Below are 25,555 nucleotides of genomic sequence, written 5' to 3'. Positions count from 1 at the left end.
GACAAGGAGAGAGACAGATAGAGAGAAAGAGATAGAGACTAAAACAGAAAATGATGGAAATACTTCTCAGGTTAGAGGCAGGGACTAACAGAGACAAGCAAAGAAATGCACAGACCGAAATGATGGGAAAGAGAGAGCCAGTCAGACAAAGAATCTGAGAGAATCCCATTGGAACAGACGTGGGCACCGTGAGAAAGAGACAGATTGAGAGACTGAGACAAACGGAGAAACAGGGACAGACAGAGTGAGTCAGACTGAGAGAGACAAAGACTCAGACATACAAACACATACAGAGCTCTGTGGAGAGAGAGAGAGAGGCAGAGACCGAGCGACACAGATATATTTCACAATTTCATTTCATTATCGGTTCAGAGTGACACATATTTACAGAAAATTGTTGATTCAACCGATGAAAATCGGACATCACTGATCAGAATGGGAGGAAATCTGTGTTAAAATAAATAGAAACCAGGAGTGAGGAAGAACCCACGGTGGAAACCCTTTGAAGTTTAAGGCCAACGACATAACCACTCGGTTATCCTGGCCCTGTGAGAGTTTGGATTCTGTCTCTGTGACAAACTGGGCTTCAACCCCAACCCCACATACAAACACATGCACATTGTCTTTTAGTGAGCATTTACGAACATTTTTAGTAATATTTACACGAGGGCAACACTCCTACTCTGTTTCGAGTAATGCTCTGGGACCTTTCATATCCACCCGAGGGTGCAGACGGAGCTTCAATTTAACATTTCATCCGAAAGTCAACAGCTTCAACATTGCAAAATTCCCCAAGTGCTGCACTTGAGTGTTAGCCAAGATGATATGCTCAAGTCCAAGGAGTGCGACTTGAACACACAAACTCCTGATTCAGTCGAGAATGCTGCCACTGAACCAAAGCCGATACAAAAGTCCACAACCGTATTATTTTCCCCAAGTCTTTTTTATAAGTTCCAGGACATACCAAATTCATGGTGATGATTTCCACAGACAGTTGCACATACACAGAGACAAAAATAGAGATAGACAGACACAGAGACACACATAACCAAAAATTTACACGCACCAACGGGCATGCACAGCTGCCTTTGACATCTCGAGGGAGAGACAGGCTGAATCACTGTCGCAACTTTGACTGATTGTTGCGATTTTTTAATCGGATGTATCGTGAATATTGCAGATTAATAAAAATGAGAACAAATGTCAGTGTTGAAAGTTGTGGGACGTTATTCCAATTATCACATGATCAGTTTGGTCGACAACTGGTTAAATTATGAAATGGAATGAAAAATGCTGAGAATCGTAGTCGGCAGGATTCGAACCTGCGCGGGAAAATCCCAATGGATTTCTAGTCCATCGCCTTAACCACTCGGCCACGACTACTGTGTCGCTGGCTTTTTAAACGTTACTCAGAAAAAACTCAGTCATCCATCTCTGTGCAGCAGACGGCCAAAGAATCCTGAAAAGGTCTCCGTCAGCTAAAAATCTGGAAGAGGCAAACTCCTCTCCCTGTATTTTCACAGTTCGGATTTCGCTCTGGAATTTTTAATATGTATCTATCAAGAAACAGAAGTAAAAATCAACATTTTGAAACATCTGCCTCCCCATCAGGGAATTGAACCCCGGTCTCCCGCGTGACAGGCGGGGATATTCACCACTATACTAACGAGGAACTGACGGATAGCTGCTCTGTCGGAGCCGGAATCGAGCTGTGAACAGAACTGGACACCATGAGAAGTCGACAGACACATTGAGAGACAGAGACAAACCGACAAACAGGGAGAGACAGACACCGAGATAGAGACAACGAGAGACAGAAAGTGTGAGACTGAGAAGGAGAGGCAGATTGGGTGAGAAAAAGACGCAAACACATACAGAGACAGAGATTTGTGTGTTTGATCTATTAAGAGAGAAAGGGAAAGAGTGAGAGAAAGACAATGATAAAGACAGTGACAAGGAGAGAGACAGATAGAGAGAAAGAGATAGAGACTAAAACAGAAAATGATGGAAATACTTCTCAGTTTAGAGGCAGGGACTAACAGAGACAGGCAAAGAAATGGACAGACCGAAATGATGGGAAAGAGAGAGCCAGTCAGACAAAGAATCTGAGAGAATCCCATTGGAACAGACGTGGGCACCGTGAGAAAGAGACAGATTGAGAGACTGAGACAAACGGAGAAACAGGGACAGACAGAGTGAGTCAGACTGAGAGAGACAAAGACTCAGACATACAAACACATACACAGCTCTGTGGAGAGAGAGAGAGAGGCAGAGACCGAGCGACACAGATACATTTCACAATTTCATTTCATTATCGGTTCAGAGTGACACATATTTACAGAAAATTGTTGATTCAACCGATGAAAATCGGACATCACTGATCAGAATGGGAGGAAATCTGTGTTAAAATAAATAGAAACCAGGAGTGGGGAAGAACCCACGGTGGAAACCTTTGGAGTTTAAGGCCAACGACATAACCACTCGTTTATCCTGGCCCTGTGAGAGCTTGGATTCTGTCTCTGTGACAAACTGGGCTTCAACCCCAACCCCACATACAAACACATGCACATTGTCTTTTAGTGAGCATTTACGAACATTTTTAGTAATATTTACACGAGGGCAACACTCCTACTCTGTTTCGAGTAATGCTCTGGGACCTTTCATATCCACCCGAGGGTGCAGACGGAGCTTCAATTTAACATTTCATCCGAAAGTCAACAGCTTCAACATTGCAAAATTCCCCAAGTGCTGCACTTGAGTGTTAGCCAAGATGATATGCTCAAGTCCAAGGAGTGCGACTTGAACACACAAACTCCTGATTCAGTCGAGAATGCTGCCACTGAACCAAAGCCGATACAAAAGTCCACAACCGTATTATTTTCCCCAAGTCTTTTTTATAAGTTCCAGGACATACCAAATTCATGGTGATGATTTCCACAGACAGTTGCACATACACAGAGACAAAAATAGAGATAGACAGACACAGAGACACACATAACCAAAAATTTACACGCACCAACGGGCATGCACAGCTGCCTTAGACATCTCGAGGGAGAGACAGGCTGAATCACTGTCGCAACTTTGACTGATTGTTGCGATTTTTTAATCGGATGTATCGTGAATATTGCAGATTAATAAAAATGAGAACAAATGTCAGTGTTGAAAGTTGTGGGACGTTATTCCAATTATCACATGATCAGTTTGGTCGAGAACTGGTTAAATTGTGAAATGGAATGAAAAATGCTGAGAATCGTAGTCGGCTGGATTCGAACCTGCGCGGGAAAATCCCAATGGATTTCTAGTCCATCGCCTTAACCACTCGGCCACGACTACTGTGTCGCTGGCTTGTTAAACGTTACTCAGAAAAAACTCAGTCATCCATCTCTGTGCAGCAGACGGCCAAAGAATCCTGAAAAGGTCTCCGTCAGCTAAAAATCTGGAAGAGGCAAACTCCTCTCCCTGTATTTTCACAGTTCGGATTTCGCTCTGGAATTTTTAATATGTATCTACCAAGAAACAGAAGTAAAAATCAACATTTTGAAACATCTGCCTCCCCGTCGGGGAATTGAACCCCGGTCTCCCGCGTGACAGGCGGGGATACTCACCACTATACTAACGAGGAACTGACGGAAAGCTGCTCTGTCGGAGCAGGAATCGAGCTGTGAACAGAACTGGACACCATGAGAAGTCGACAGACACATTGAGAGACAGAGACAAACCGACAAACAGGGAGAGACAGACACCGAGATAGAGACAACGAGAGACAGAAAGTGTGAGACTGAGAAGGAGAGGCAGATTGGGTGAGAAAAAGACGCAAACACATACAGAGACAGAGATTTGTGTGTTTGATCTGTTAAGAGAGAAAGGGAAAGAGTGAGAGAAAGACAATGATAAAGACAGTGACAAGGAGAGAGACAGATAGAGAGAAAGAGATAGAGACTAAAACAGAAAATGATGGAAATACTTCTCAGGTTAGAGGCAGGGACTAACAGAGACAGGCAAAGAAATCGACAGACCGAAATTATGGGAAAGAGAGAGCCAGTCAGACAAAGAATCTGAGAGAATCCCATTGGAACAGACGTGGGCACCGTGAGAAAGAGACAGATTGAGAGACTGAGACAAACGGAGAAACAGGGACAGACAGAGTGAGTCAGACTGAGAGAGACAAAGACTCAGACATACAAACACATACACAGCTCTGTGGAGAGAGAGAGAGAGGCAGAGACCGAGCGACACAGATACATTTCACAATTTCATTTCATTATCGGTTCAGAGTGACACATATTTACAGAAAATTGTTGATTCAACCGATGAAAATCGGACATCACTGATCAGAATGGGAGGAAATCTGTGTTAAAATAAATAGAAACCAGGAGTTGTGAAGAACCCACGGTGGAAACCCTTTGAAGTTTAAGGCCAACGACATAACCACTCGTTTATCCTGGCCCTGTGAGAGCTTGCATTCTCTCTCTGTGACAAACTGGGCTTCAACCCCAACCCCACATACAAACAAATGCACATTGTCTTTTAGTGAGCATTTACGAACATTTTTAGTAATATTTGCACGAGGGCAACACTCCTACTCTATTTCGAGTAATGCTCTGGGACCTTTCATATCCACCCGAGGGTGCAGACGGAGCTTCAATTTAACATTTCATCCGAAAGTCAACAGCTTCAACATTGCAAAATTCCCCAAGTGCTGCACTTGAGTGTTAGCCAAGATGATATGCTCAAGTCCAAGGAGTGCGACTTGAACACACAATCTCCTGATTCAGTCGAGAATGCTGCCACTGAACCAAAGCCGATACAAAAGTTCACAACCGTATTATTTTCCCCAAGTCTTTTTTATAAGTTCCAGGACATACCAAATTCATGGTGATGATTTCCACAGACAGTTGCACATACACAGAGACAAAAATAGAGATAGACAGACACAGAGACACACATAACCAAAAATTTACACGCACCAACGGGCATGCACAGCTGCCTTTGACATCTCGAGGGATAGACAGGCTGAATCACTGTCGCAACTTTGACTGATTGTTGCGATTTTTTAATCGGATGTATCGTGAATATTGCAGATTAATAAAAATGAGAACAAATGTCAGTGTTGAAAGGTGTGGGACGTTATTCCAATTATCACATGATCAGTTTGTTCGAGAACTGGTTAAATTGTGAAATGGAATGAAAAATGCTGAGAATCGTAGTCGGCAGGATTCGAACCTGCGAGGGAAAATCCCAATGGATTTCAAGTCCATCGCCTTAACCACTCGGCCACGACTACTGTGTCGCTGGCTTTTTAAACGTTACTCAGAAAAAACTCAGTCATCCATCTCTGTGCAGCAGACGGCCAAAGAATCCTGAAAAAGTCTCCGTTAGCTAAAAATCTGGAAGAGGCAAACTCCTCGACCTGTATTTTCACAGTTCGATTTCGCTCTGGAATTTTTAATATGTATCTACCAAGAAACAGAAGTAAAAATCAACATTTTGAAACATCTGACTCCCCGTCGGGCAATTGAACCCCGGTCTCCCGCGTGACAGGCGGGGATACTCACCACTATACTAACGAGGAACTGACGGATAGCTGCTCTGTCGGAGCAGGAATCGAGCTGTGAACAGAACAGGACACCATGAGAAGTCGACAGACACATTGAGAGACAGAGACAAACCGACAAACAGGGAGAGACAGACACCGAGATAGTGACAACGAGAGACAGAAAGTGTGAGACTGAGAAGGAGAGGCAGATTGGGTGAGAAAAAGACTCAAACACATACAGAGACAGAGATTTGTGTGTTTGATCTATTAAGAGAGAAAGGGAAAGAGTGAGAGAAAGACAATGATAAAGACAGTGACAAGGAGAGAGACAGATAGAGAGAAAGAGATAGAGACTAAAACAGAAAATGATGGAAATACTTCTCAGGTTAGAGGCAGGGACTAACAGAGACAGGCAAAGAAATGGACAGACCGAAATGATGGGAAAGAGAGAGCCAGTCAGACAAAGAATCTGAGAGAATCCCATTGGAACAGACGTGGGCACCGTGAGAAAGAGACAGATTGAGAGACTGAGACAAACGGAGAAACAGGGACAGACAGAGTGAGTCAGACTGAGAGAGACAAAGACTCAGACATACAAACACATACACAGCTCTGTGGAGAGAGAGAGAGAGGCAGAGACCGAGCGACACAGATACATTTCACAATTTCATTTCATTATCGGTTCAGAGTGACACATATTTACAGAAAATTGTTGATTCAACCGATGAAAATCGGACATCACTGATCAGAATGGGAGGAAATCTGTGTTAAAATAAATAGAAACCAGGAGTTGTGAAGAACCCACGGTGGAAATCCTTTGAAGTTTAAGGCCAACGACATAACCACTCGTTTATCCTGGCCCTGTGAGAGCTTGCATTCTCTCTCTGTGACAAACTGGGCTTCAACCCCAACCCCACATACAAACAAATGCACATTGTCTTTTAGTGAGCATTTACGAACATTTTTAGTAATATTTACACGAGGGCAACACTCCTACTCTATTTCGAGTAATGCTCTGGGACCTTTCATATCCACCCGAGGGTGCAGACGGAGCTTCAATTTAACATTTCATCCGAAAGTCAACAGCTTCAACATTGCAAAATTCCCCAAGTGCTGCACTTGAGTGTTAGCCAAGATGATATGCTCAAGTCCAAGGAGTGCGACTTGAACACACAAGCTCCTGATTCAGTCGAGAATGCTGCCACTGAACCAAAGCCGATACAAAATTTCACAACCGTATTATTTTCCCCAAGTCTTTTTTATAAGTTCCAGGACATACCAAATTCATGGTGATGATTTCCACAGACAGTTGCACATACACAGAGACAAAAATAGAGATAGACAGACACAGAGACACACATAACCAAAAATTTACACGCACCAACGGGCATGCACAGCTGCCTTAGACATCTCGAGGGATAGACAGGCTGAATCACTGTCGCAACTTTGACTGATTGTTGCGATTTTTTAATCGGATGTATCGTGAATATTGCAGATTAATAAAAATGAGAACAAATGTCAGTGTTGAAAGGTGTGGGACGTTATTCCAATTATCACATGATCAGTTTGGTAGAGAACTGGTTAAATTGTGAAATGGAATGAAAAATGCTGAGAATCGTAGTCGGCAGGATTCGAACCTGCGAGGGTAAATCCCAATGGATTTCAAGTCCATCGCCTTAACCACTCGGCCACGACTACTGTGTCGCTGGCTTTTTAAACGTTTCTCAGAAAAAACTCAGTCATCCATCTCTGTGCAGCAGACGGCCAAAGAATCCTGAAAAAGTCTCCGTTAGCTAAAAATCTGGAAGAGGCAAACTCCTCGACCTGTATTTTCACAGTTCGATTTCGCTCTGGAATTTTTAATATGTATCTACCAAGAAACAGAAGTAAAAATCAACATTTTGAAACATCTGACTCCCCTTCGGGGAATTGAACCCCGGTCTCCCGCGTGACAGGCGGGGATACTCACCACTATACTAACGAGGAACTGACGGATAGCTGCTCTGTCGGAGCAGGAATCGAGCTGTGAAAAGAACAGGACACCATGAGAAGTCGACAGACACATTGAGAGACAGAGACAAACCGACAAACAGGGAGAGACAGACACCGAGATAGTGACAACGAGAGACAGAAAGTGTGAGACTGAGAAGGAGAGGCAGATTGGGTGAGAAAAAGACTCAAACACATACAGAGACAGAGATTTGTGTGTTTGATCTATTAAGAGAGAAAGGGAAAGAGTGAGAGAAAGACAATGATAAAGACAGTGACAAGGAGAGAGACAGATAGAGAGAAAGAGATAGAGACTAAAACAGAAAATGATGGAAATACTTCTCAGGTTAGAGGCAGGGACTAACAGAGACAGGCAAAGAAATGGACAGACCGAAATGATGGGAAAGAGAGAGCCAGTCAGACAAAGAATCTGAGATAATCCCATTGGAACAGACGTGGGCACCGTGAGAAAGAGACAGATTGAGAGACTGAGACAAACGGAGAAACAGGGACAGACAGAGTGAGTCAGACTGAGAGAGACAAAGACTCAGACATACAAACACATACAGAGCTCTGTGGAGAGAGAGAGAGAGGCAGAGACCGAGCGACACAGATATATTTCACAATTTCATTTCATTATCGGTTCAGAGTGACACATATTTACAGAAAATTGTTGATTCAACCGATGAAAATCGGACATCACTGATCAGAATGGGAGGAAATCTGTGTTAAAATAAATAGAAACCAGGAGTGGGGAAGAACCCACGGTGGAAACCCTTTGAAGTTTAAGGCCAACGACATAACCACTCGGTTATCCTGGCCCTGTGAGAGTTTGGATTCTGTCTCTGTGACAAACTGGGCTTCAACCCCAACCCCACATACAAACACATGCACATTGTCTTTTAGTGAGCATTTACGAACATTTTTAGTAATATTTACACGAGGGCAACACTCCTACTCTGTTTCGAGTAATGCTCTGGGACCTTTCATATCCACCCGAGGGTGCAGACGGAGCTTCAATTTAACATTTCATCCGAAAGTCAACAGCTTCAACATTGCAAAATTCCCCAAGTGCTGCACTTGAGTGTTAGCCAAGATGATATGCTCAAGTCCAAGGAGTGCGACTTGAACACACAAACTCATGATTCAGTCGAGAATGCTGCCACTGAACCAAAGCCGATACAAAAGTTCACAACCGTATTATTTTCCCCAAGTCTTTTTTATAAGTTCCAGGACATACCAAATTCATGGTGATGATTTCCACAGACAGTTGCACATACACAGAGACAAAAATAGAGATAGACAGACACAGAGACACCCATAACCAAAAATTTACACACACCAACGGGCATGCACAGCTGCCTTAGACATCTCGAGGGATAGACAGGCTGAATCACTGTCGCAACTTTGACTGATTGTTGCGATTTTTTAATCGGATGTATCGTGAATATTGCAGATTAATAAAAATGAGAACAAATGTCAGTGTTGAAAGGTGTGGGACGTTATTCCAATTATCACATGATCAGTTTGTTCGAGAACTGGTTAAATTGTGAAATGGAATGAAAAATGCTGAGAATCGTAGTCGGCAGGATTCGAACCTGCGAGGGAAAATCCCAATGGATTTCAAGTCCATCGCCTTAACCACTCGGCCACGACTACTGTGTCGCTGGCTTTTTAAACGTTACTCAGAAAAAACTCAGTCATCCATCTCTGTGCAGCAGACGGCCAAAGAATCCTGAAAAAGTCTCCGTTAGCTAAAAACCTGGAAGAGGCAAACTCCTCGACCTGTATTTTCACAGTTCGATTTCGCTCTGGAATTTTTAATATGTATCTACCAAGAAACAGAAGTAAAAATCAACATTTTGAAACATCTGACTCCCCTTCGGGGAATTGAACCCCGGTCTCCCGCGTGACAGGCGGGGATACGCACCACTATACTAACGAGGAACTGACGGATAGCTGCTCTGTCGGAGCAGGAATCGAGCTGTGAACAGAACAGGACACCATGAGAAGTCGACAGACACATTGAGAGACAGAGACAAACCGACAAACAGGGAGAGACAGACACCGAGATAGTGACAACGAGAGACAGAAAGTGTGAGACTGAGAAGGAGAGGCAGATTGGGTGAGAAAAAGACTCAAACACATACAGAGACAGAGATTTGTGTGTTTGATCTATTAAGAGAGAAAGGGAAAGAGTGAGAGAAAGACAATGATAAAGACAGTGACAAGGAGAGAGACAGTTTGAGAGAAAGAGATAGAGACTAAAACAGAAAATGATGGAAATACTTCTCAGGTTAGAGGCAGGGACTAACAGAGACAGGCAAAGAAATGGACAGACCGAAATGATGGGAAAGAGAGAGCCAGTCAGACAAAGAATCTGAGAGAATCCCATTGGAACAGACGTGGGCACCGTGAGAAAGAGACAGATTGAGAGACTGAGACAAACGGAGAAACAGGGACAGACAGAGTGAGTCAGACTGAGAGAGACAAAGACTCAGACATACAAACACATACAGAGCTCTGTGGAGAGAGAGAGAGAGGCAGAGACCGAGCGACACAGATATATTTCACAATTTCAATTCATTATCGGTTCAGAGTGACACATATTTACAGAAAATTGTTGATTCAACCGATGAAAATCGGACATCACTGATCAGAATGGGAGGAAATCTGTGTTAAAATAAATAGAAACCAGGAGTGGGGAAGAACCCACGGTGGAAACCCTTTGAAGTTTAAGGCCAACGACATAACCACTCGGTTATCCTGGCCCTGTGAGAGTTTGGATTCTGTCTCTGTGACAAACTGGGCTTCAACCCCAACCCCACATACAAACACATGCACATTGTCTTTTAGTGAGCATTTACGAACATTTTTAGTAATATTTACACGAGGGCAACACTCCTACTCTGTTTCGAGTAATGCTCTGGGACCTTTCATATCCACCCGAGGGTGCAGACGGAGCTTCAATTTAACATTTCATCCGAAAGTCAACAGCTTCAACATTGCAAAATTCCCCAAGTGCTGCACTTGAGTGTTAGCCAAGATGATATGCTCAAGTCCAAGGAGTGCGACTTGAACACACAAACTCCTGATTCAGTCGAGAATGCTGCCACTGAACCAAAGCCGATACAAAAGTTCACAACCGTATTATTTTCCCCAAGTCCTTTTTATAAGTTCCTGGACATACCAAATTCATGGTGATGATTTCCACAGACAGTTGCACATACACAGAGACAAAAATAGAGATAGACAGACACAGAGACACACATAACCAAAAATTTACACGCACCAACGGGCATGCACAGCTGCCTCAGACATCTCGAGGGATAGACAGGCTGAATCACTGTCGCAACTTTGACTGATTGTTGCGATTTTTTAATCGGATGTATCGTGAATATTGCAGATTAATAAAAATGAGAACAAATGTCAGTGTTGAAAGGTGTGGGACGTTATTCCAATTATCACATGATCAGTTTGTTCGAGAACTGGTTAAATTGTGAAAAGGAATGAAAAATGCTGAGAATCGCAGTCGGCAGGATTCGAACCTGCGCGGGAAAATCCCAATGGATTTCTAGTCCATCGCCTTAACCACTCGGCCACGACTACTGTGTCGCTGGCTTTTTAAACGTTACTCAGAAAAAACTCAGTCATCCATCTCTGTGCAGCAGACGGCCAAAGAATCCTGAAAAAGTCTCCGTCAGCTAAAAATCTGGAAGAGGCAAACTCCACTACCTGTATTTTCACAGTTCGATTTCGCTTTGGAATTTTTAATATGTATCTACCAAGAAACAGAAGTAAAAATCAACATTTTGAAACATCTGCCTCCCCGTCGGGGAATTGAACCCCGGTCTCCCGCGTGACAGGCGGGGACACTCACCACTACACTAACGAGGAACTGACGGATAGCTGATCTGTCGGAGCAGGAATCGAGCTGTGAACAGAACTGGACACCATGAGAAGTCGACAGACACATTGAGAGACAGAGACAAACCGACAAACAGGGAGAGACAGACACCGAGATAGAGACAACGAGAGACAGAAAGTGTGAGACTGAGAAGGAGAGGCAGATTGGGTGAGAAAAAGACGCAAACACATACAGAGACAGAGATTTGTGTGTTTGATCTATTAAGAGAGAAAGGGAAAGAGTGAGAGAAAGACAATGATAAAGACAGTGACAAGGAGAGAGACAGATAGAGAGAAAGAGATAGAGACTAAAACAGAAAATGATGGAAATACTTCTCAGGTTAGAGGCAGGGACTAACAGAGACAGGCAAAGAAATGGACAGACCGAAATGATGGGAAAGAGAGAGCCAGTCAGACAAAGAATCTGAGAGAATCCCATTGGAACAGACGTGGGCACCGTGAGAAAGAGACAGATTGAGAGACTGAGACAAACGGAGAAACAGGGACAGACAGAGTGAGTCAGACTGAGAGAGACAAAGACTCAGACATACAAACACATACACAGCTCTGTGGAGAGAGAGAAATAGGCAGAGACCGAGCGACACAGATACATTTCACAATTTCATTTCATTATCGGTTCAGAGTGACACATATTTACAGAAAATTGTTGATTCAACCGATGAAAATCGGACATCACTGATCAGAATGGGAGGAAATCTGTGTTAAAATAAATAGAAACCAGGAGTGGGGAAGAACCCACGGTGGAAACCCTTTGAAGTTTAAGGCCAACGACATAACCACTCGTTTATCCTGGCCCTGTGAGAGCTTGGATTCTGTCTCTGTGACAAACTGGGCTTCAACCCCAACCCCACATACAAACACATGCACATTGTCTTTTAGTGAGCATTTACGAACATTTTTAGTAATATTTACACGAGGGCAACACTGCTACTCTGTTTCGAGTAATGCTCTGGGACCTTTCATATCCACCCGAGGGTGCAGACGGAGCTTCAATTTAACATTTCATCCGAAAGTCAACAGCTTCAACATTGCAAAATTCCCCAAGTGCTGCACTTGAGTGTTAGCCAAGATGATATGCTCAAGTCCAAGGAGTGCGACTTGAACACACAAACTCCTGATTCAGTCGAGAATGCTGCCACTGAACCAAAGCCGATACAAAAGTCCACAACCGTATTATTTTCCCCAAGTCTTTTTTATAAGTGCCAGGACATACCAAATTCATGGTGATGATTTCCACAGACAGTTGCACATACACAGAGACAAAAATAGAGATAGACAGACACAGAGACACACATAACCAACAATTTACACGCACCAACGGGCATGAACAGCTGCCTTAGACATCTCGAGGGACAGACAGGCTGAATCACTGTCGCAACTTTGACTGATTGTTGCGATTTTTTAATCGGATGTATCGTGAATATTGCAGATTAATAAAAATGAGAACAAATGTCAGTGTTGAAAGTTGTGGGACGTTATTCCAATTATCACATGATCAGTTTGGTCGAGAACTGGTTAAATTGTGAAATGGAATGAAAAATGCTGAGAATCGTAGCCGGCAGGATTCGAACCTGCGCGGGAAAATCCCAATGGATTTCTAGTCCATCGCCTTAACCACTCGGCCACGACTACTGTGTCGCTGGCTTTTTAAACGTTACTCAGAAAAAACTCAGTCATCCATCTCTGTGCAGCAGACGGCCAAAGAATCCTGAAAAAGTCTCCGTAAGCTAAAAATCTGGAAGAGGCAAACTCCACTACCTGTATTTTCACAGTTCGATTTCGCTTTGGAATTTTTAATATGTATCTATCAAGAAACAGAAGTAAAAATCAACATTTTGAAACATCTGCCTCCCCGTCGGGGAATTGAACCCCGGTCTCCCGCGTGACAGGCGGGGACACTCACCACTATACTAACGAGGAACTGACGGATAGCTGCTCTGTCGGAGCAGGAATCGAGCTGTGAACAGAACTGGACACCATGAGAAGTCGACAGACACATTGAGAGACAGAGACAAACCGACAAACAGGGAGAGACAGACACCGAGATAGAGACAACGAGAGACAGAAAGTGTGAGACTGAGAAGGAGAGGCAGATTGGGTGAGAAAAAGACGCAAACACATACAGAGACAGAGATTTGTGTGTTTGATCTATTAAGAGAGAAAGGGAAAGAGTGAGAGAAAGACAATGATAAAGACAGTGACAAGGAGAGAGACAGATAGAGAGAAAGAGATAGAGACTAAAACAGAAAATGATGGAAATACTTCTCAGGTTAGAGGCAGGGACTAACAGAGACAGGCAAAGAAATGGACAGACCGAAATGATGGGAAAGAGAGAGCCAGTCAGACAAAGAATCTGAGAGAATCCCATTGGAACAGACGTGGGCACCGTGAGAAAGAGACAGATTGAGAGACTGAGACAAACGGAGAAACAGGGACAGACAGAGTGAGTCAGACTGAGAGAGACAAAGACTCAGACATACAAACACATACACAGCTCTGTGGAGAGAGAGAGAGAGGCAGAGACCGAGCGACACAGATACATTTCACAATTTCATTTCATTATCGGTTCAGAGTGACACATATTTACAGAAAATTGTTGATTCAACCGATGAAAATCGGACATCACTGATCAGAATGGGAGGAAATCTGTGTTAAAATAAATAGAAACCAGGAGTTGTGAAGAACCCACGGTGGAAACCCTTTGAAGTTTAAGGCCAACGACATAACCACTCGTTTATCCTGGCCTTGTGAGAGCTTGCATTCTCTCTCTGTGACAAACTGGGCTTCAACCCCAACCCCACATACAAACAAATGCACATTGTCTTTTAGTGAGCATTTACGAACATTTTTAGTAATATTTACACGAGGGCAACACTCCTGCTCTGTTTCGAGTAATGCTCTGGGACCTTTCATATCCACCCGAGGGTGCAGACGGAGCTTCAATTTAACATTTCATCCGAAAGTCAACAGCTTCAACATTGCAAAATTCCCCAAGTGCTGCACTTGAGTGTTAGCCAAGATGATATGCTCAAGTCCAAGGAGTGCGACTTGAACACACAAACTCCTGATTCAGTCGAGAATGCTGCCACTGAACCAAAGCCGATACAAAAGTTCACAACCGTATTATTTTCCCCAAGTCCTTTTTATAAGTTCCTGGACATACCAAATTCATGGTGATGATTTCCACAGACAGTTGCACATACACAGAGACAAAAATAGAGATAGACAGACACAGAGACACACATAACCAAAAATTTACACGCACCAACGGGCATGCACAGCTGCCTTAGACATCTCGAGGGATAGACAGGCTGAATCACTGTCGCAACTTTGACTGATTGTTGCGATTTTTTAATCGGATGTATCGTGAATATTGCAGATTAATAAAAATGAGAACAAATGTCAGTGTTGAAAGGTGTGGGACGTTATTCCAATTATCACATGATCAGTTTGGTCGAGAACTGGTTACATTGTGAAATGGAATGAAAAATGCTGAGAATCGTAGTCGGCAGGATTCGAACCTGCGCGGGAAAATCCCAATGGATTTCTAGTCCATCGCCTTAACCACTCGGCCACGACTACTGTGTCGCTGGCTTTTTAAACGTTACTCAGAAAAAACTCAGTCATCCATCTCTGTGCAGCAGACGGCCAAAGAATCCTGAAAAAGTCTCCGTCAGCTAAAAATCTGGAAGAGGCAAACTCCACTACCTGTATTTTCACAGTTCGATTTCGCTTTGGAATTTTTAATATGTATCTACCAAGAAACAGAAGTAAAAATCAACATTTTGAAACATCTGCCTCCCCGTCGGGGAATTGAACCCCGGTCTCCCGCGTGACAGGCGGGGACACTCACCACTACACTAACGAGGAACTGACGGATAGCTGATCTGTCGGAGCAGGAATCGAGCTGTGAACAGAACTGGACACCATGAGAAGTCGACAGACACATTGAGAGACAGAGACAAACCGACAAACAGGGAGAGACTGACACCGAGATAGAGACAACGAGAGACAGAAAGTGTGAGACTGAGAAGGAGAGGCAGATTGGGTGAGAAAAAGACGCAAACACATACAGAGACAGAGATTTGTGTGTTTGATCTATTAAGAGAGAAAGGGAAAGAGTGAGAGAAAGACAATGATAAAGACAGTGACAAGGAGAGAGACAGATAGAGAGAAAGAGATAGAGACTAAAACAGAAAATGATGGAAATACTTCTCAGGTTAGAGGCAGGGACTAACAGAGACAGGCAAAGAAATGGACAGACCGAAATGATGGGAAAGAGAGAGCCAGTCAGACAAAGAATCTGAGAGAATCCCATTGGAACAGACGTGGGCACCGTGAGAAAGAGACAGATTGAGAGACTGAGACAAACGGAGAAACAGGGACAGACAGAGTGAGTCAGACTGAGAGAGACAAAGACTCAGACATACAAACACATACACAGCTCTGTGGAGAGAGAGAAATAGGCAGAGACCGAGCGACACAGATACATTTCACAATTTCATTTCATTATCGGTTCAGAGTGACACATATTTACAGAAAATTGTTGATTCAACCGATGAAAATCGGACATCACTGATCAGAATGGGAGGAAATCTGTGTTAAAATAAATAGAAACCAGGAGTGGGGAAGAACCCACGGTGGAAACCCTTTGAAGTTTAAGGCCAACGACATAACCACTCGTTTATCCTGGCCCTGTGAGAGCTTGGATTCTGTCTCTGTGACAAACTGGGCTTCAACCCCAACCCCACATACAAACACATGCACATTGTCTTTTAGTGAGCATTTACGAACATTTTTAGTAATATTTACACGAGGGCAACACTCCTACTCTGTTTCGAGTAATGCTCTGGGACCTTTCATATCCACCCGAGAGTGCAGACGGAGCTTCAATTTAACATTTCATCCGAAAGTCAACAGCTTCAACATTGCAAAATTCCCCAAGTGCTGCACTTGAGTGTTAGCCAAGATGATATGCTCAAGTCCAAGGAGTGCGACTTGAACACACAAACTCCTGATTCAGTCGAGAATGCTGCCACTGAACCAAAGCCGATACAAAAGTCCACAACCGTATTATTTTCCCCAAGTCTTTTTTATAAGTGCCAGGACATACCAAATTCATGGTGATGATTTCCACAGACAGTTGCACATACACAGAGACAAAAATAGAGATAGACAGACACAGAGACACACATAACCAACAATTTACACGCACCAACGGGCATGAACAGCTGCCTTAGACATCTCGAGGGACAGACAGGCTGAATCACTGTCGCAACTTTGACTGATTGTTGCGATTTTTTAATCGGATGTATCGTGAATATTGCAGATTAATAAAAATGAGAACAAATGTCAGTGTTGAAAGTTGTGGGACGTTATTCCAATTATCACATGATCAGTTTGGTCGAGAACTGGTTAAATTGTGAAATGGAATGAAAAATGCTGAGAATCGTAGCCGGCAGGATTCGAACCTGCGCGGGAAAATCCCAATGGATTTCTAGTCCATCGCCTTAACCACTCGGCCACGACTACTGTGTCGCTGGCTTTTTAAACGTTACTCAGAAAAAACTCAGTCATCCATCTCTGTGCAGCAGACGGCCAAAGAATCCTGAAAAAGTCTCCGTAAGCTAAAAATCTGGAAGAGGCAAACTCCACTACCTGTATTTTCACAGTTCGATTTCGCTTTGGAATTTTTAATATGTATCTATCAAGAAACAGAAGTAAAAATCAACATTTTGAAACATCTGCCTCCCCGTCGGGGAATTGAACCCCGGTCTCCCGCGTGACAGGCGGGGACACTCACCACTATACTAACGAGGAACTGACGGATAGCTGCTCTGTCGGAGCAGGAATCGAGCTGTGAACAGAACTGGACACCATGAGAAGTCGACAGACACATTGAGAGACAGAGACAAACCGACAAACAGGGAGAGACAGACACCGAGATAGAGACAACGAGAGACAGAAAGTGTGAGACTGAGAAGGAGAGGCAGATTGGGTGAGAAAAAGACGCAAACACATACAGAGACAGAGATTTGTGTGTTTGATCTATTAAGAGAGAAAGGGAAAGAGTGAGAGAAAGACAATGATAAAGACAGTGACAAGGAGAGAGACAGATAGAGAGAAAGAGATAGAGACTAAAACAGAAAATGATGGAAATACTTCTCAGGTTAGAGGCAGGGACTAACAGAGACAGGCAAAGAAATGGACAGACCGAAATGATGGGAAAGAGAGAGCCAGTCAGACAAAGAATCTGAGAGAATCCCATTGGAACAGACGTGGGCACCGTGAGAAAGAGACAGATTGAGAGACTGAGACAAACGGAGAAACAGGGACAGACAGAGTGAGTCAGACTGAGAGAGACAAAGACTCAGACATACAAACACATACACAGCTCTGTGGAGAGAGAGAGAGAGGCAGAGACCGAGCGACACAGATACATTTCACAATTTCATTTCATTATCGGTTCAGAGTGACACATATTTACAGAAAATTGTTGATTCAACCGATGAAAATCGGACATCACTGATCAGAATGGGAGGAAATCTGTGTTAAAATAAATAGAAACCAGGAGTTGTGAAGAACCCACGGTGGAAACCCTTTGAAGTTTAAGGCCAACGACATAACCACTCGTTTATCCTGGCCCTGTGAGAGCTTGCATTCTCTCTCTGTGACAAACTGGGCTTCAACCCCAACCCCACATACAAACAAATGCACATTGTCTTTTAGTGAGCATTTACGAACATTTTTAGTAATATTTACACGAGGGCAACACTCCTGCTCTATTTCGAGTAATGCTCTGGGACCTTTCATATCCACCCGAGGGTGCAGACGGAGCTTCAATTTAACATTTCATCCGAAAGTCAACAGCTTCAACATTGCAAAATTCCCCAAGTGCTGCACTTGAGTGTTAGCCAAGATGATATGCTCAAGTCCAAGGAGTGCGACTTGAACACACAAACTCCTGATTCAGTCGAGAATGCTGCCACTGAACCAAAGCCGATACAAAAGTTCACAACCGTATTATTTTCCCCAAGTCCTTTTTATAAGTTCCTGGACATACCAAATTCATGGTGATGATTTCCACAGACAGTTGCACATACACAGAGACAAAAATAGAGATAGACAGACACAGAGACACACATAACCAAAAATTTACACGCACCAACGGGCATGCACAGCTGCCTTAGACATCTCGAGGGATAGACAGGCTGAATCACTGTCGCAACTTTGACTGATTGTTGCGATTTTTTAATCGGATGTATCGTGAATATTGCAGATTAATAAAAATGAGAACAAATGTCAGTGTTGAAAGTTGTGGGACGTTATTCCAATTATCACATGATCAGTTTGGTCGAGAACTGGTTAAATTGTGAAATGGAATGAAAAATGCTGAGAATCGTAGCCGGCAGGATTCGAACCTGCGCGGGAAAATCCCAATGGATTTCTAGTCCATCGCCTTAACCACTCGGCCACGACTACTGTGTCGCTGGCTTTTTAAACGTTACTCAGAAAAAACTCAGTCATCCATCTCTGTGCAGCAGACGGCCAAAGAATCCTGAAAAAGTCTCCGTAAGCTAAAAATCTGGAAGAGGCAAACTCCACTACCTGTATTTTCACAGTTCGATTTCGCTTTGGAATTTTTAATATGTATCTATCAAGAAACAGAAGTAAAAATCAACATTTTGAAACATCTGCCTCCCCGTCGGGGAATTGAACCCCGGTCTCCCGCGTGACAGGCGGGGACACTCACCACTATACTAACGAGGAACTGACGGATAGCTGCTCTGTCGGAGCAGGAATCGAGCTGTGAACAGAACTGGACACCATGAGAAGTCGACAGACACATTGAGAGACAGAGACAAACCGACAAACAGGGAGAGACAGACACCGAGATAGAGACAACGAGAGACAGAAAGTGTGAGACTGAGAAGGAGAGGCAGATTGGGTGAGAAAAAGACGCAAACACATACAGAGACAGAGATTTGTGTGTTTGATCTATTAAGAGAGAAAGGGAAAGAGTGAGAGAAAGACAATGATAAAGACAGTGACAAGGAGAGAGACAGATAGAGAGAAAGAGATAGAGACTAAAACAGAAAATGATGGAAATACTTCTCAGGTTAGAGGCAGGGACTAACAGAGACAGGCAAAGAAATGGACAGACCGAAATGATGGGAAAGAGAGAGCCAGTCAGACAAAGAATCTGAGAGAATCCCATTGGAACAGACGTGGGCACCGTGAGAAAGAGACAGATTGAGAGACTGAGACAAACGGAGAAACAGGGACAGACAGAGTGAGTCAGACTGAGAGAGACAAAGACTCAGACATACAAACACATACACAGCTCTGTGGAGAGAGAGAGAGAGGCAGAGACCGAGCGACACAGATACATTTCACAATTTCATTTCATTATCGGTTCAGAGTGACACATATTTACAGAAAATTGTTGATTCAACCGATGAAAATCGGACATCACTGATCAGAATGGGAGGAAATCTGTGTTAAAATAAATAGAAACCAGGAGTTGTGAAGAACCCACGGTGGAAACCCTTTGAAGTTTAAGGCCAACGACATAACCACTCGTTTATCCTGGCCCTGTGAGAGCTTGCATTCTCTCTCTGTGACAAACTGGGCTTCAACCCCAACCCCACATACAAACAAATGCACATTGTCTTTTAGTGAGCATTTACGAACATTTTTAGTAATATTTACACGAGGGCAACACTCCTGCTCTATTTCGAGTAATGCTCTGGGACCTTTCATATCCACCCGAGGGTGCAGACGGAGCTTCAATTTAACATTTCATCCGAAAGTCAACAGCTTCAACATTGCAAAATTCCCCAAGTGCTGTACTTGAGTGTTAGCCAAGATGATATGCTCAAGTCCAAGGAGTGCGACTTGAACACACAAACTCCTGATTCAGTCGAGAATGCTGCCACTGAACCAAAGCCGATACAAAAGTTCACAACCGTATTATTTTCCCCAAGTCTTTTTTATAAGTTCCAGGACATACCAAATTCATGGTGATGATTTCCACAGACAGTTGCACATACACAGAGACAAAAATAGAGATAGACAGACACAGAGACACACATAACCAAAAATTTACACGCACCAACGGGCATGCACAGCTGCCTTAGACATCTCGAGGGATAGACAGGCTGAATCACTGTCGCAACTTTGACTGATTGTTGCGATTTTTTAATCGGATGTATCGTGAATATTGCAGATTAATAAAAATGAGAACAAATGTCAGTGTTGAAAGGTGTGGGACGTTATTCCAATTATCACATGATCAGTTTGGTCGAGAACTGGTTACATTGTGAAATGGAATGAAAAATGCTGAGAATCGTAGTCGGCAGGATTCGAACCTGCGCGGGAAAATCCCAATGGATTTCTAGTCCATCGCCTTAACCGCTCGGCCACGACTACTGTGTCGCTGGCTTTTTAAACGCTACTCAGAAAAAACTCAGTCATCCATCTATGTGCAGCAGACAGCCAAAGAATCCTGAAAAAGTCTCCGTCAGCTAAAAATCTGGAAGAGGCAAACTCCTCGACCTGTATTCTCACAGTTCGATTTCGCTCTGGAATTTTTAATATGTATCTACCAAGAAACAGAAGTAAAAATCAACATTTTGAAACATCTGACTCCCCGTCGGGGAATTGAACCCCGGTCTCCCGCGTGACAGGCGGGGATACTCACCACTATACTAACGAGGAACTGACGGATAGCTGCTCTGTCGGAGCAGGAATCGAGCTGTGAACAGAACAGGACACCATGTGAAGTCGACAGACACATTGAGAGACAGAGACAAACCGACAAACAGGGAGAGACAGACACCGAGATAGAGACAACGAGAGACAGAAAGTGTGAGACTGAGAAGGAGAGGCAGATTGGGTGAGAAAAAGACTCAAACACATACAGAGACAGAGATTTGTGTGTTTGACCTATTAAGAGAGAAAGGGAAAGATTGAGAGAAAGACAATGATAAAGACAGTGACAAGGAGAGAGACAGATAGAGAGAAAGAGATAGAGACTAAAACAGAAAATGATGGAAATACTTCTCAGGTTAGAGGCAGGGACTAACAGAGACAGGCAAAGAAATGGACAGACCGAAATGATGGGAAAGAGAGAGCCAGTCAGACAAAGAATCTGAGAGAATCCCATTGGAACAGACGTGGGCACCGTGAGAAAGAGACAGATTGAGAGACTGAGACAAACGGAGAAACAGGGACAGACAGAGTGAGTCAGACTGAGAGAGACAAAGACTCAGACATACAAACACATACACAGCTCTGTGGAGAGAGAGAGAGAGGCAGAGACCGAGCGACACAGATAGATTTCACAATTTCATTTCATTATCGGTTCAGAGTGACACATATTTACAGAAAATTGTTGATTCAACCGATGAAAATCGGACATCACTGATCAGAATGGGAGGAAATCTGTGTTAAAATTAATAGAAACCAGGAGTGGGGAAGAACCCACGGTGGAAACCCTTTGAAGTTTAAGGCCAACGACATAACCACTCGGTTATCCTGGCCCTGTGAGAGCTTGGATTCTGTCTCTGTGACAAACTGGGCTTCAACCCCAACCCCACATACAAACACATGCATATTGTCTTTTAGTGAGCATTTACGAACATTTTTAGTAATATTTACACGAGGGCAACACTCCTACTCTGTTTCGAGTAATGCTCTGGGACCTTTCATATCCACCCGAGGGTGCAGACGGAGCTTCAATTTAACATTTCATCCGAAAGTCAACAGCTTCAACATTGCAAAATTCCCCAAGTGCTGCACTTGAGTGTTAGCCAAGATGATATGCTCAAGTCCAAGGAGTGCGACTTGAACACACAAACTCCTGATTCAGTCGAGAATGCTGCCACTGAACCAAAGCCGATACAAAAGTTCACAACCGTATTATTTTCCCCAAGTCCTTTTTATAAGTTCCTGGACATACCAAATTCATGGTGATGATTTCCACAGACAGTTGCACATACACAGAGACAAAAATAGAGATAGACAGACACAGAGACACACATAACCAAAAATTTACACGCACCAACGGGCATGCACAGCTGCCTTAGACATCTCGAGGGATAGACAGGCTGAATCACTGTCGCAACTTTGACTGATTGTTGCGATTTTTTAATCGGATGTATCGTGAATATTGCAGATTAATAAAAATGAGAACAAATGTCAGTGTTGAAAGGTGTGGGACGTTATTCCAATTATCACATGATCAGTTTGGTCGAGAACTGGTTACATTGTGAAATGGAATGAAAAATGCTGAGAATCGTAGTCGGCAGGATTCGAACCTGCGCGGGAAAATCCCAATGGATTTCTAGTCCATCGCCTTAACCACTCGGCCACGACTACTGTGTCGCTGGCTTTTTAAACGTTACTCAGAAAAAACTCAGTCATCCATCTCTGTGCAGCAGACGGCCAAAGAATCCTGAAAAGGTCTCCGTCAGCTAAAAATCTGGAAGAGGCAAACTACTCTCCCTGTATTTTCACAGTTCGGATTTCGCTCTGGAATTTTTAATATGTATCTACAAAGAAACAGAAGTAAAAATCAACATTTTGAAACATCTGCCTCCCCGTCGGGGAATTGAACCCCGGTCTCCCGCGTGACAGGCGGGGATACTCACCACTATACTAACGAGGAACTGACGGAAAGCTGCTCTGTCGGAGCAGGAATCGAGCTGTGAACAGAACTGGACACCATGAGAAGTCGACAGACACATTGAGAGACAGAGACAAACCGACAAACAGGGAGAGACAGACACCGAGATAGAGACAACGAGAGACAGAAAGTGTGAGACTGAGAAGGAGAGGCAGATTGGGTGAGAAAAAGACGCAAACACATACAGAGACAGAGATTTGTGTGTTTGATCTATTAAGAGAGAAAGGGAAAGAGTGAGAGAAAGACAATGATGAAGACAGTGACAAGGAGAGAGACAGATAGAGAGAAAGAGATAGAGACTAAAACAGAAAATGATGGAAATACTTCTCAGGTTAGAGGCAGGGACTAACAGAGACAGGCAAAGAAATGGACAGACCGAAATGATGGGAAAGAGAGAGCCAGTCAGACAAAGAATCTGAGAGAATCCCATTGGAACAGACGTGGGCACCGTGAGAAAGAGACAGATTGAGAGACTGAGACAAACGGAGAAACAGGGACAGACAGAGTGAGTCAGACTGAGAGAGACAAAGACTCAGACATACAAACACATACACAGCTCTGTGGAGAGAGAGAGAGAGGCAGAGACCGAGCGACACAGATACATTTCACAATTTCATTTCATTATCGGTTCAGAGTGACACATATTTACAGAAAATTGTTGATTCAACCGATGAAAATCGGACATCACTGATCAGAATGGGAGGAAATCTGTGTTAAAATAAATAGAAGCCAGGAGTGGGGAAGAACCCACGGTGGAAACCCTTTGAAGTTTAAGGCCAACGACATAACCACTCGTTTATCCTGGCCCTGTGAGAGCTTGGATTCTGTCTCTGTGACAAACTGGGCTTCAACCCCAACCCCACATACAAACACATGCACATTGTCTTTTAGTGAGCATTTACGAACATTTTTAGTAATATTTACACGAGGGCAACACTCCTACTCTGTTTTGAGTAATGCTCTGGGACCTTTCATATCCACCCGAGGGTGCAGACGGAGCTTCAATTTAACATTTCATCCGAAAGTCAACAGCTTCAACATTGCAAAATTCCCCAAGTGCTGCACTTGAGTGTTAGCCAAGATGATATGCTCAAGTCCAAGGAGTGCGACTTGAACACACAAACTCCTGATTCAGTCGAGAATGCTGCCACTGAACCAAAGCCGATACAAAAGTCCACAACCGTATTATTTTCCCCAAGTCTTTTTTATAAGTTCCAGGACATACCAAATTCATGGTGATGATTTCCACAGACAGTTGCACATACACAGAGACAAAAATAGAGATAGACAGACACAGAGACACACATAACCAAAAATTTACACGCACCAACGGGCATGCACAGCTGCCTTAGACATCTCGAGGGAGAGACAGGCTGAATCACTGTCGCAACTTTGACTGATTGTTGCGATTTTTTAATCGGATGTATCGTGAATATTGCAGATTAATAAAAATGAGAACAAATGTCAGTGTTGAAAGGTGTGCGACGTTATTCCAATTATCACATGATCAGTTTGGTCGAGAACTGGTTAAATTGTGAAATGGAATGAAAAATGCTGAGAATCGTAGTCGGCAGAATTCGAACCTGCGCGGGAAAATCCCAATGGATTTCGATTCCATCGCCTTAACCACTCGGCCACGACTACTGCGTCGCTGGCTTTTTAAACGTTACTCAGAAAAAACTCAGTCATCCATCTCTGTGCAGCAGACGGCCAAAGAATCCTGAAAAAGTCTCCGTTAGCTAAAAATCTGGAAGAGGCAAACTCCTCGACCTGTATTTTCACAGTTCGATTTCGCTCTGGAATTTTTAATATGTATCTACCAAGAAACAGAAGTAAAAATCAACATTTTGAAACATCTGACTCCCCGTCGGGGAATTGAACCCCGGTCTCCCGCGTGACAGGCGGGGATACTCACCAATATATTAACGAGGAACTGACGGATAGCTACTCTGTCGGAGCAGGAATCGAGCTGTGAACAGAACAGGACACCATGAGAAGTCGACAGACACATTGAGAGACAGAGACAAACCGACAAACAGGGAGAGACAGACACCGAGATAGAGACAACGAGAGACAGAAAGTGTGAGACTGAGAAGGAGAGGCAGATTGGGTGAGAAAAAGACTCAAACACATACAGAGACAGAGATTTGTGTGTTTGATCTATTAAGAGAGAAAGGGAAAGAGTGAGAGAAAGACAATGATAAAGACAGTGACAAGGAGAGAGACAGATAGAGAGAAAGAGATAGAGACTAAAACAGAAAATGATGGAAATACTTCTCAGGTTAGAGGCAGGGACTAACAGAGACAGGCAAAGAAATGGACAGACCGAAATGATGGGAAAGAGAGAGCCAGTCAGACAAAGAATCTGAGAGAATCCCATTGGAACAGACGTGGGCACCGTGAGAAAGAGACAG

At 43.5% G+C, this 25,555-nt stretch overlaps 24 non-coding genes across 24 annotated transcripts; all 24 read right to left on the bottom strand.

The window, feature by feature from the left end:
- Positions 1–1,301: 1,301 nt before the first annotated feature.
- On the bottom strand, positions 1,302–1,383 carry trnas-aga (transfer RNA serine (anticodon AGA)). The gene has a single exon. It is a non-coding gene; the product is annotated as a tRNA-Ser (tRNA).
- Positions 1,384–1,600: 217 nt separating this feature from the next.
- On the bottom strand, positions 1,601–1,672 carry trnad-guc (transfer RNA aspartic acid (anticodon GUC)). Its single transcript has one exon. It is a non-coding gene; the product is annotated as a tRNA-Asp (tRNA).
- A 1,579-nt stretch (positions 1,673–3,251) lies between these two features.
- On the bottom strand, positions 3,252–3,333 carry trnas-aga (transfer RNA serine (anticodon AGA)). Its single transcript has one exon. It is a non-coding gene; the product is annotated as a tRNA-Ser (tRNA).
- Positions 3,334–3,550: 217 nt separating this feature from the next.
- Positions 3,551–3,622, bottom strand: trnad-guc (transfer RNA aspartic acid (anticodon GUC)). The gene has a single exon. It is a non-coding gene; the product is annotated as a tRNA-Asp (tRNA).
- Positions 3,623–5,202: 1,580 nt separating this feature from the next.
- Positions 5,203–5,284, bottom strand: trnas-uga (transfer RNA serine (anticodon UGA)). Its single transcript has one exon. It is a non-coding gene; the product is annotated as a tRNA-Ser (tRNA).
- A 216-nt stretch (positions 5,285–5,500) lies between these two features.
- trnad-guc (transfer RNA aspartic acid (anticodon GUC)) lies at positions 5,501–5,572 on the bottom strand. Its single transcript has one exon. It is a non-coding gene; the product is annotated as a tRNA-Asp (tRNA).
- Positions 5,573–7,152: 1,580 nt separating this feature from the next.
- On the bottom strand, positions 7,153–7,234 carry trnas-uga (transfer RNA serine (anticodon UGA)). Its single transcript has one exon. It is a non-coding gene; the product is annotated as a tRNA-Ser (tRNA).
- Positions 7,235–7,450: 216 nt separating this feature from the next.
- Positions 7,451–7,522, bottom strand: trnad-guc (transfer RNA aspartic acid (anticodon GUC)). Its single transcript has one exon. It is a non-coding gene; the product is annotated as a tRNA-Asp (tRNA).
- Positions 7,523–9,102: 1,580 nt separating this feature from the next.
- Positions 9,103–9,184, bottom strand: trnas-uga (transfer RNA serine (anticodon UGA)). The gene has a single exon. It is a non-coding gene; the product is annotated as a tRNA-Ser (tRNA).
- Positions 9,185–11,052: 1,868 nt separating this feature from the next.
- trnas-aga (transfer RNA serine (anticodon AGA)) lies at positions 11,053–11,134 on the bottom strand. The gene has a single exon. It is a non-coding gene; the product is annotated as a tRNA-Ser (tRNA).
- Positions 11,135–11,350: 216 nt separating this feature from the next.
- On the bottom strand, positions 11,351–11,422 carry trnad-guc (transfer RNA aspartic acid (anticodon GUC)). Its single transcript has one exon. It is a non-coding gene; the product is annotated as a tRNA-Asp (tRNA).
- A 1,580-nt stretch (positions 11,423–13,002) lies between these two features.
- Positions 13,003–13,084, bottom strand: trnas-aga (transfer RNA serine (anticodon AGA)). Its single transcript has one exon. It is a non-coding gene; the product is annotated as a tRNA-Ser (tRNA).
- Positions 13,085–13,300: 216 nt separating this feature from the next.
- Positions 13,301–13,372, bottom strand: trnad-guc (transfer RNA aspartic acid (anticodon GUC)). Its single transcript has one exon. It is a non-coding gene; the product is annotated as a tRNA-Asp (tRNA).
- Positions 13,373–14,952: 1,580 nt separating this feature from the next.
- On the bottom strand, positions 14,953–15,034 carry trnas-aga (transfer RNA serine (anticodon AGA)). The gene has a single exon. It is a non-coding gene; the product is annotated as a tRNA-Ser (tRNA).
- Positions 15,035–15,250: 216 nt separating this feature from the next.
- Positions 15,251–15,322, bottom strand: trnad-guc (transfer RNA aspartic acid (anticodon GUC)). The gene has a single exon. It is a non-coding gene; the product is annotated as a tRNA-Asp (tRNA).
- A 1,580-nt stretch (positions 15,323–16,902) lies between these two features.
- trnas-aga (transfer RNA serine (anticodon AGA)) lies at positions 16,903–16,984 on the bottom strand. Its single transcript has one exon. It is a non-coding gene; the product is annotated as a tRNA-Ser (tRNA).
- A 216-nt stretch (positions 16,985–17,200) lies between these two features.
- trnad-guc (transfer RNA aspartic acid (anticodon GUC)) lies at positions 17,201–17,272 on the bottom strand. Its single transcript has one exon. It is a non-coding gene; the product is annotated as a tRNA-Asp (tRNA).
- Positions 17,273–18,852: 1,580 nt separating this feature from the next.
- On the bottom strand, positions 18,853–18,934 carry trnas-aga (transfer RNA serine (anticodon AGA)). The gene has a single exon. It is a non-coding gene; the product is annotated as a tRNA-Ser (tRNA).
- Positions 18,935–19,150: 216 nt separating this feature from the next.
- On the bottom strand, positions 19,151–19,222 carry trnad-guc (transfer RNA aspartic acid (anticodon GUC)). The gene has a single exon. It is a non-coding gene; the product is annotated as a tRNA-Asp (tRNA).
- A 1,580-nt stretch (positions 19,223–20,802) lies between these two features.
- trnas-aga (transfer RNA serine (anticodon AGA)) lies at positions 20,803–20,884 on the bottom strand. Its single transcript has one exon. It is a non-coding gene; the product is annotated as a tRNA-Ser (tRNA).
- A 216-nt stretch (positions 20,885–21,100) lies between these two features.
- trnad-guc (transfer RNA aspartic acid (anticodon GUC)) lies at positions 21,101–21,172 on the bottom strand. The gene has a single exon. It is a non-coding gene; the product is annotated as a tRNA-Asp (tRNA).
- A 1,580-nt stretch (positions 21,173–22,752) lies between these two features.
- trnas-aga (transfer RNA serine (anticodon AGA)) lies at positions 22,753–22,834 on the bottom strand. The gene has a single exon. It is a non-coding gene; the product is annotated as a tRNA-Ser (tRNA).
- A 217-nt stretch (positions 22,835–23,051) lies between these two features.
- Positions 23,052–23,123, bottom strand: trnad-guc (transfer RNA aspartic acid (anticodon GUC)). Its single transcript has one exon. It is a non-coding gene; the product is annotated as a tRNA-Asp (tRNA).
- A 1,580-nt stretch (positions 23,124–24,703) lies between these two features.
- On the bottom strand, positions 24,704–24,785 carry trnas-cga (transfer RNA serine (anticodon CGA)). The gene has a single exon. It is a non-coding gene; the product is annotated as a tRNA-Ser (tRNA).
- Between the last annotated feature and the right edge of the window lie 770 nt (positions 24,786–25,555).

The sequence above is a fragment of the Pristiophorus japonicus genome, chromosome 23, assembly GCF_044704955.1.
Source record: "Pristiophorus japonicus isolate sPriJap1 chromosome 23, sPriJap1.hap1, whole genome shotgun sequence".
Lineage (NCBI taxonomy): Eukaryota > Metazoa > Chordata > Chondrichthyes > Pristiophoridae > Pristiophorus > Pristiophorus japonicus.
Note: the sequence above shows the minus strand (reverse complement) of the source record. Positions and strands in the feature narration are given on the sequence as shown.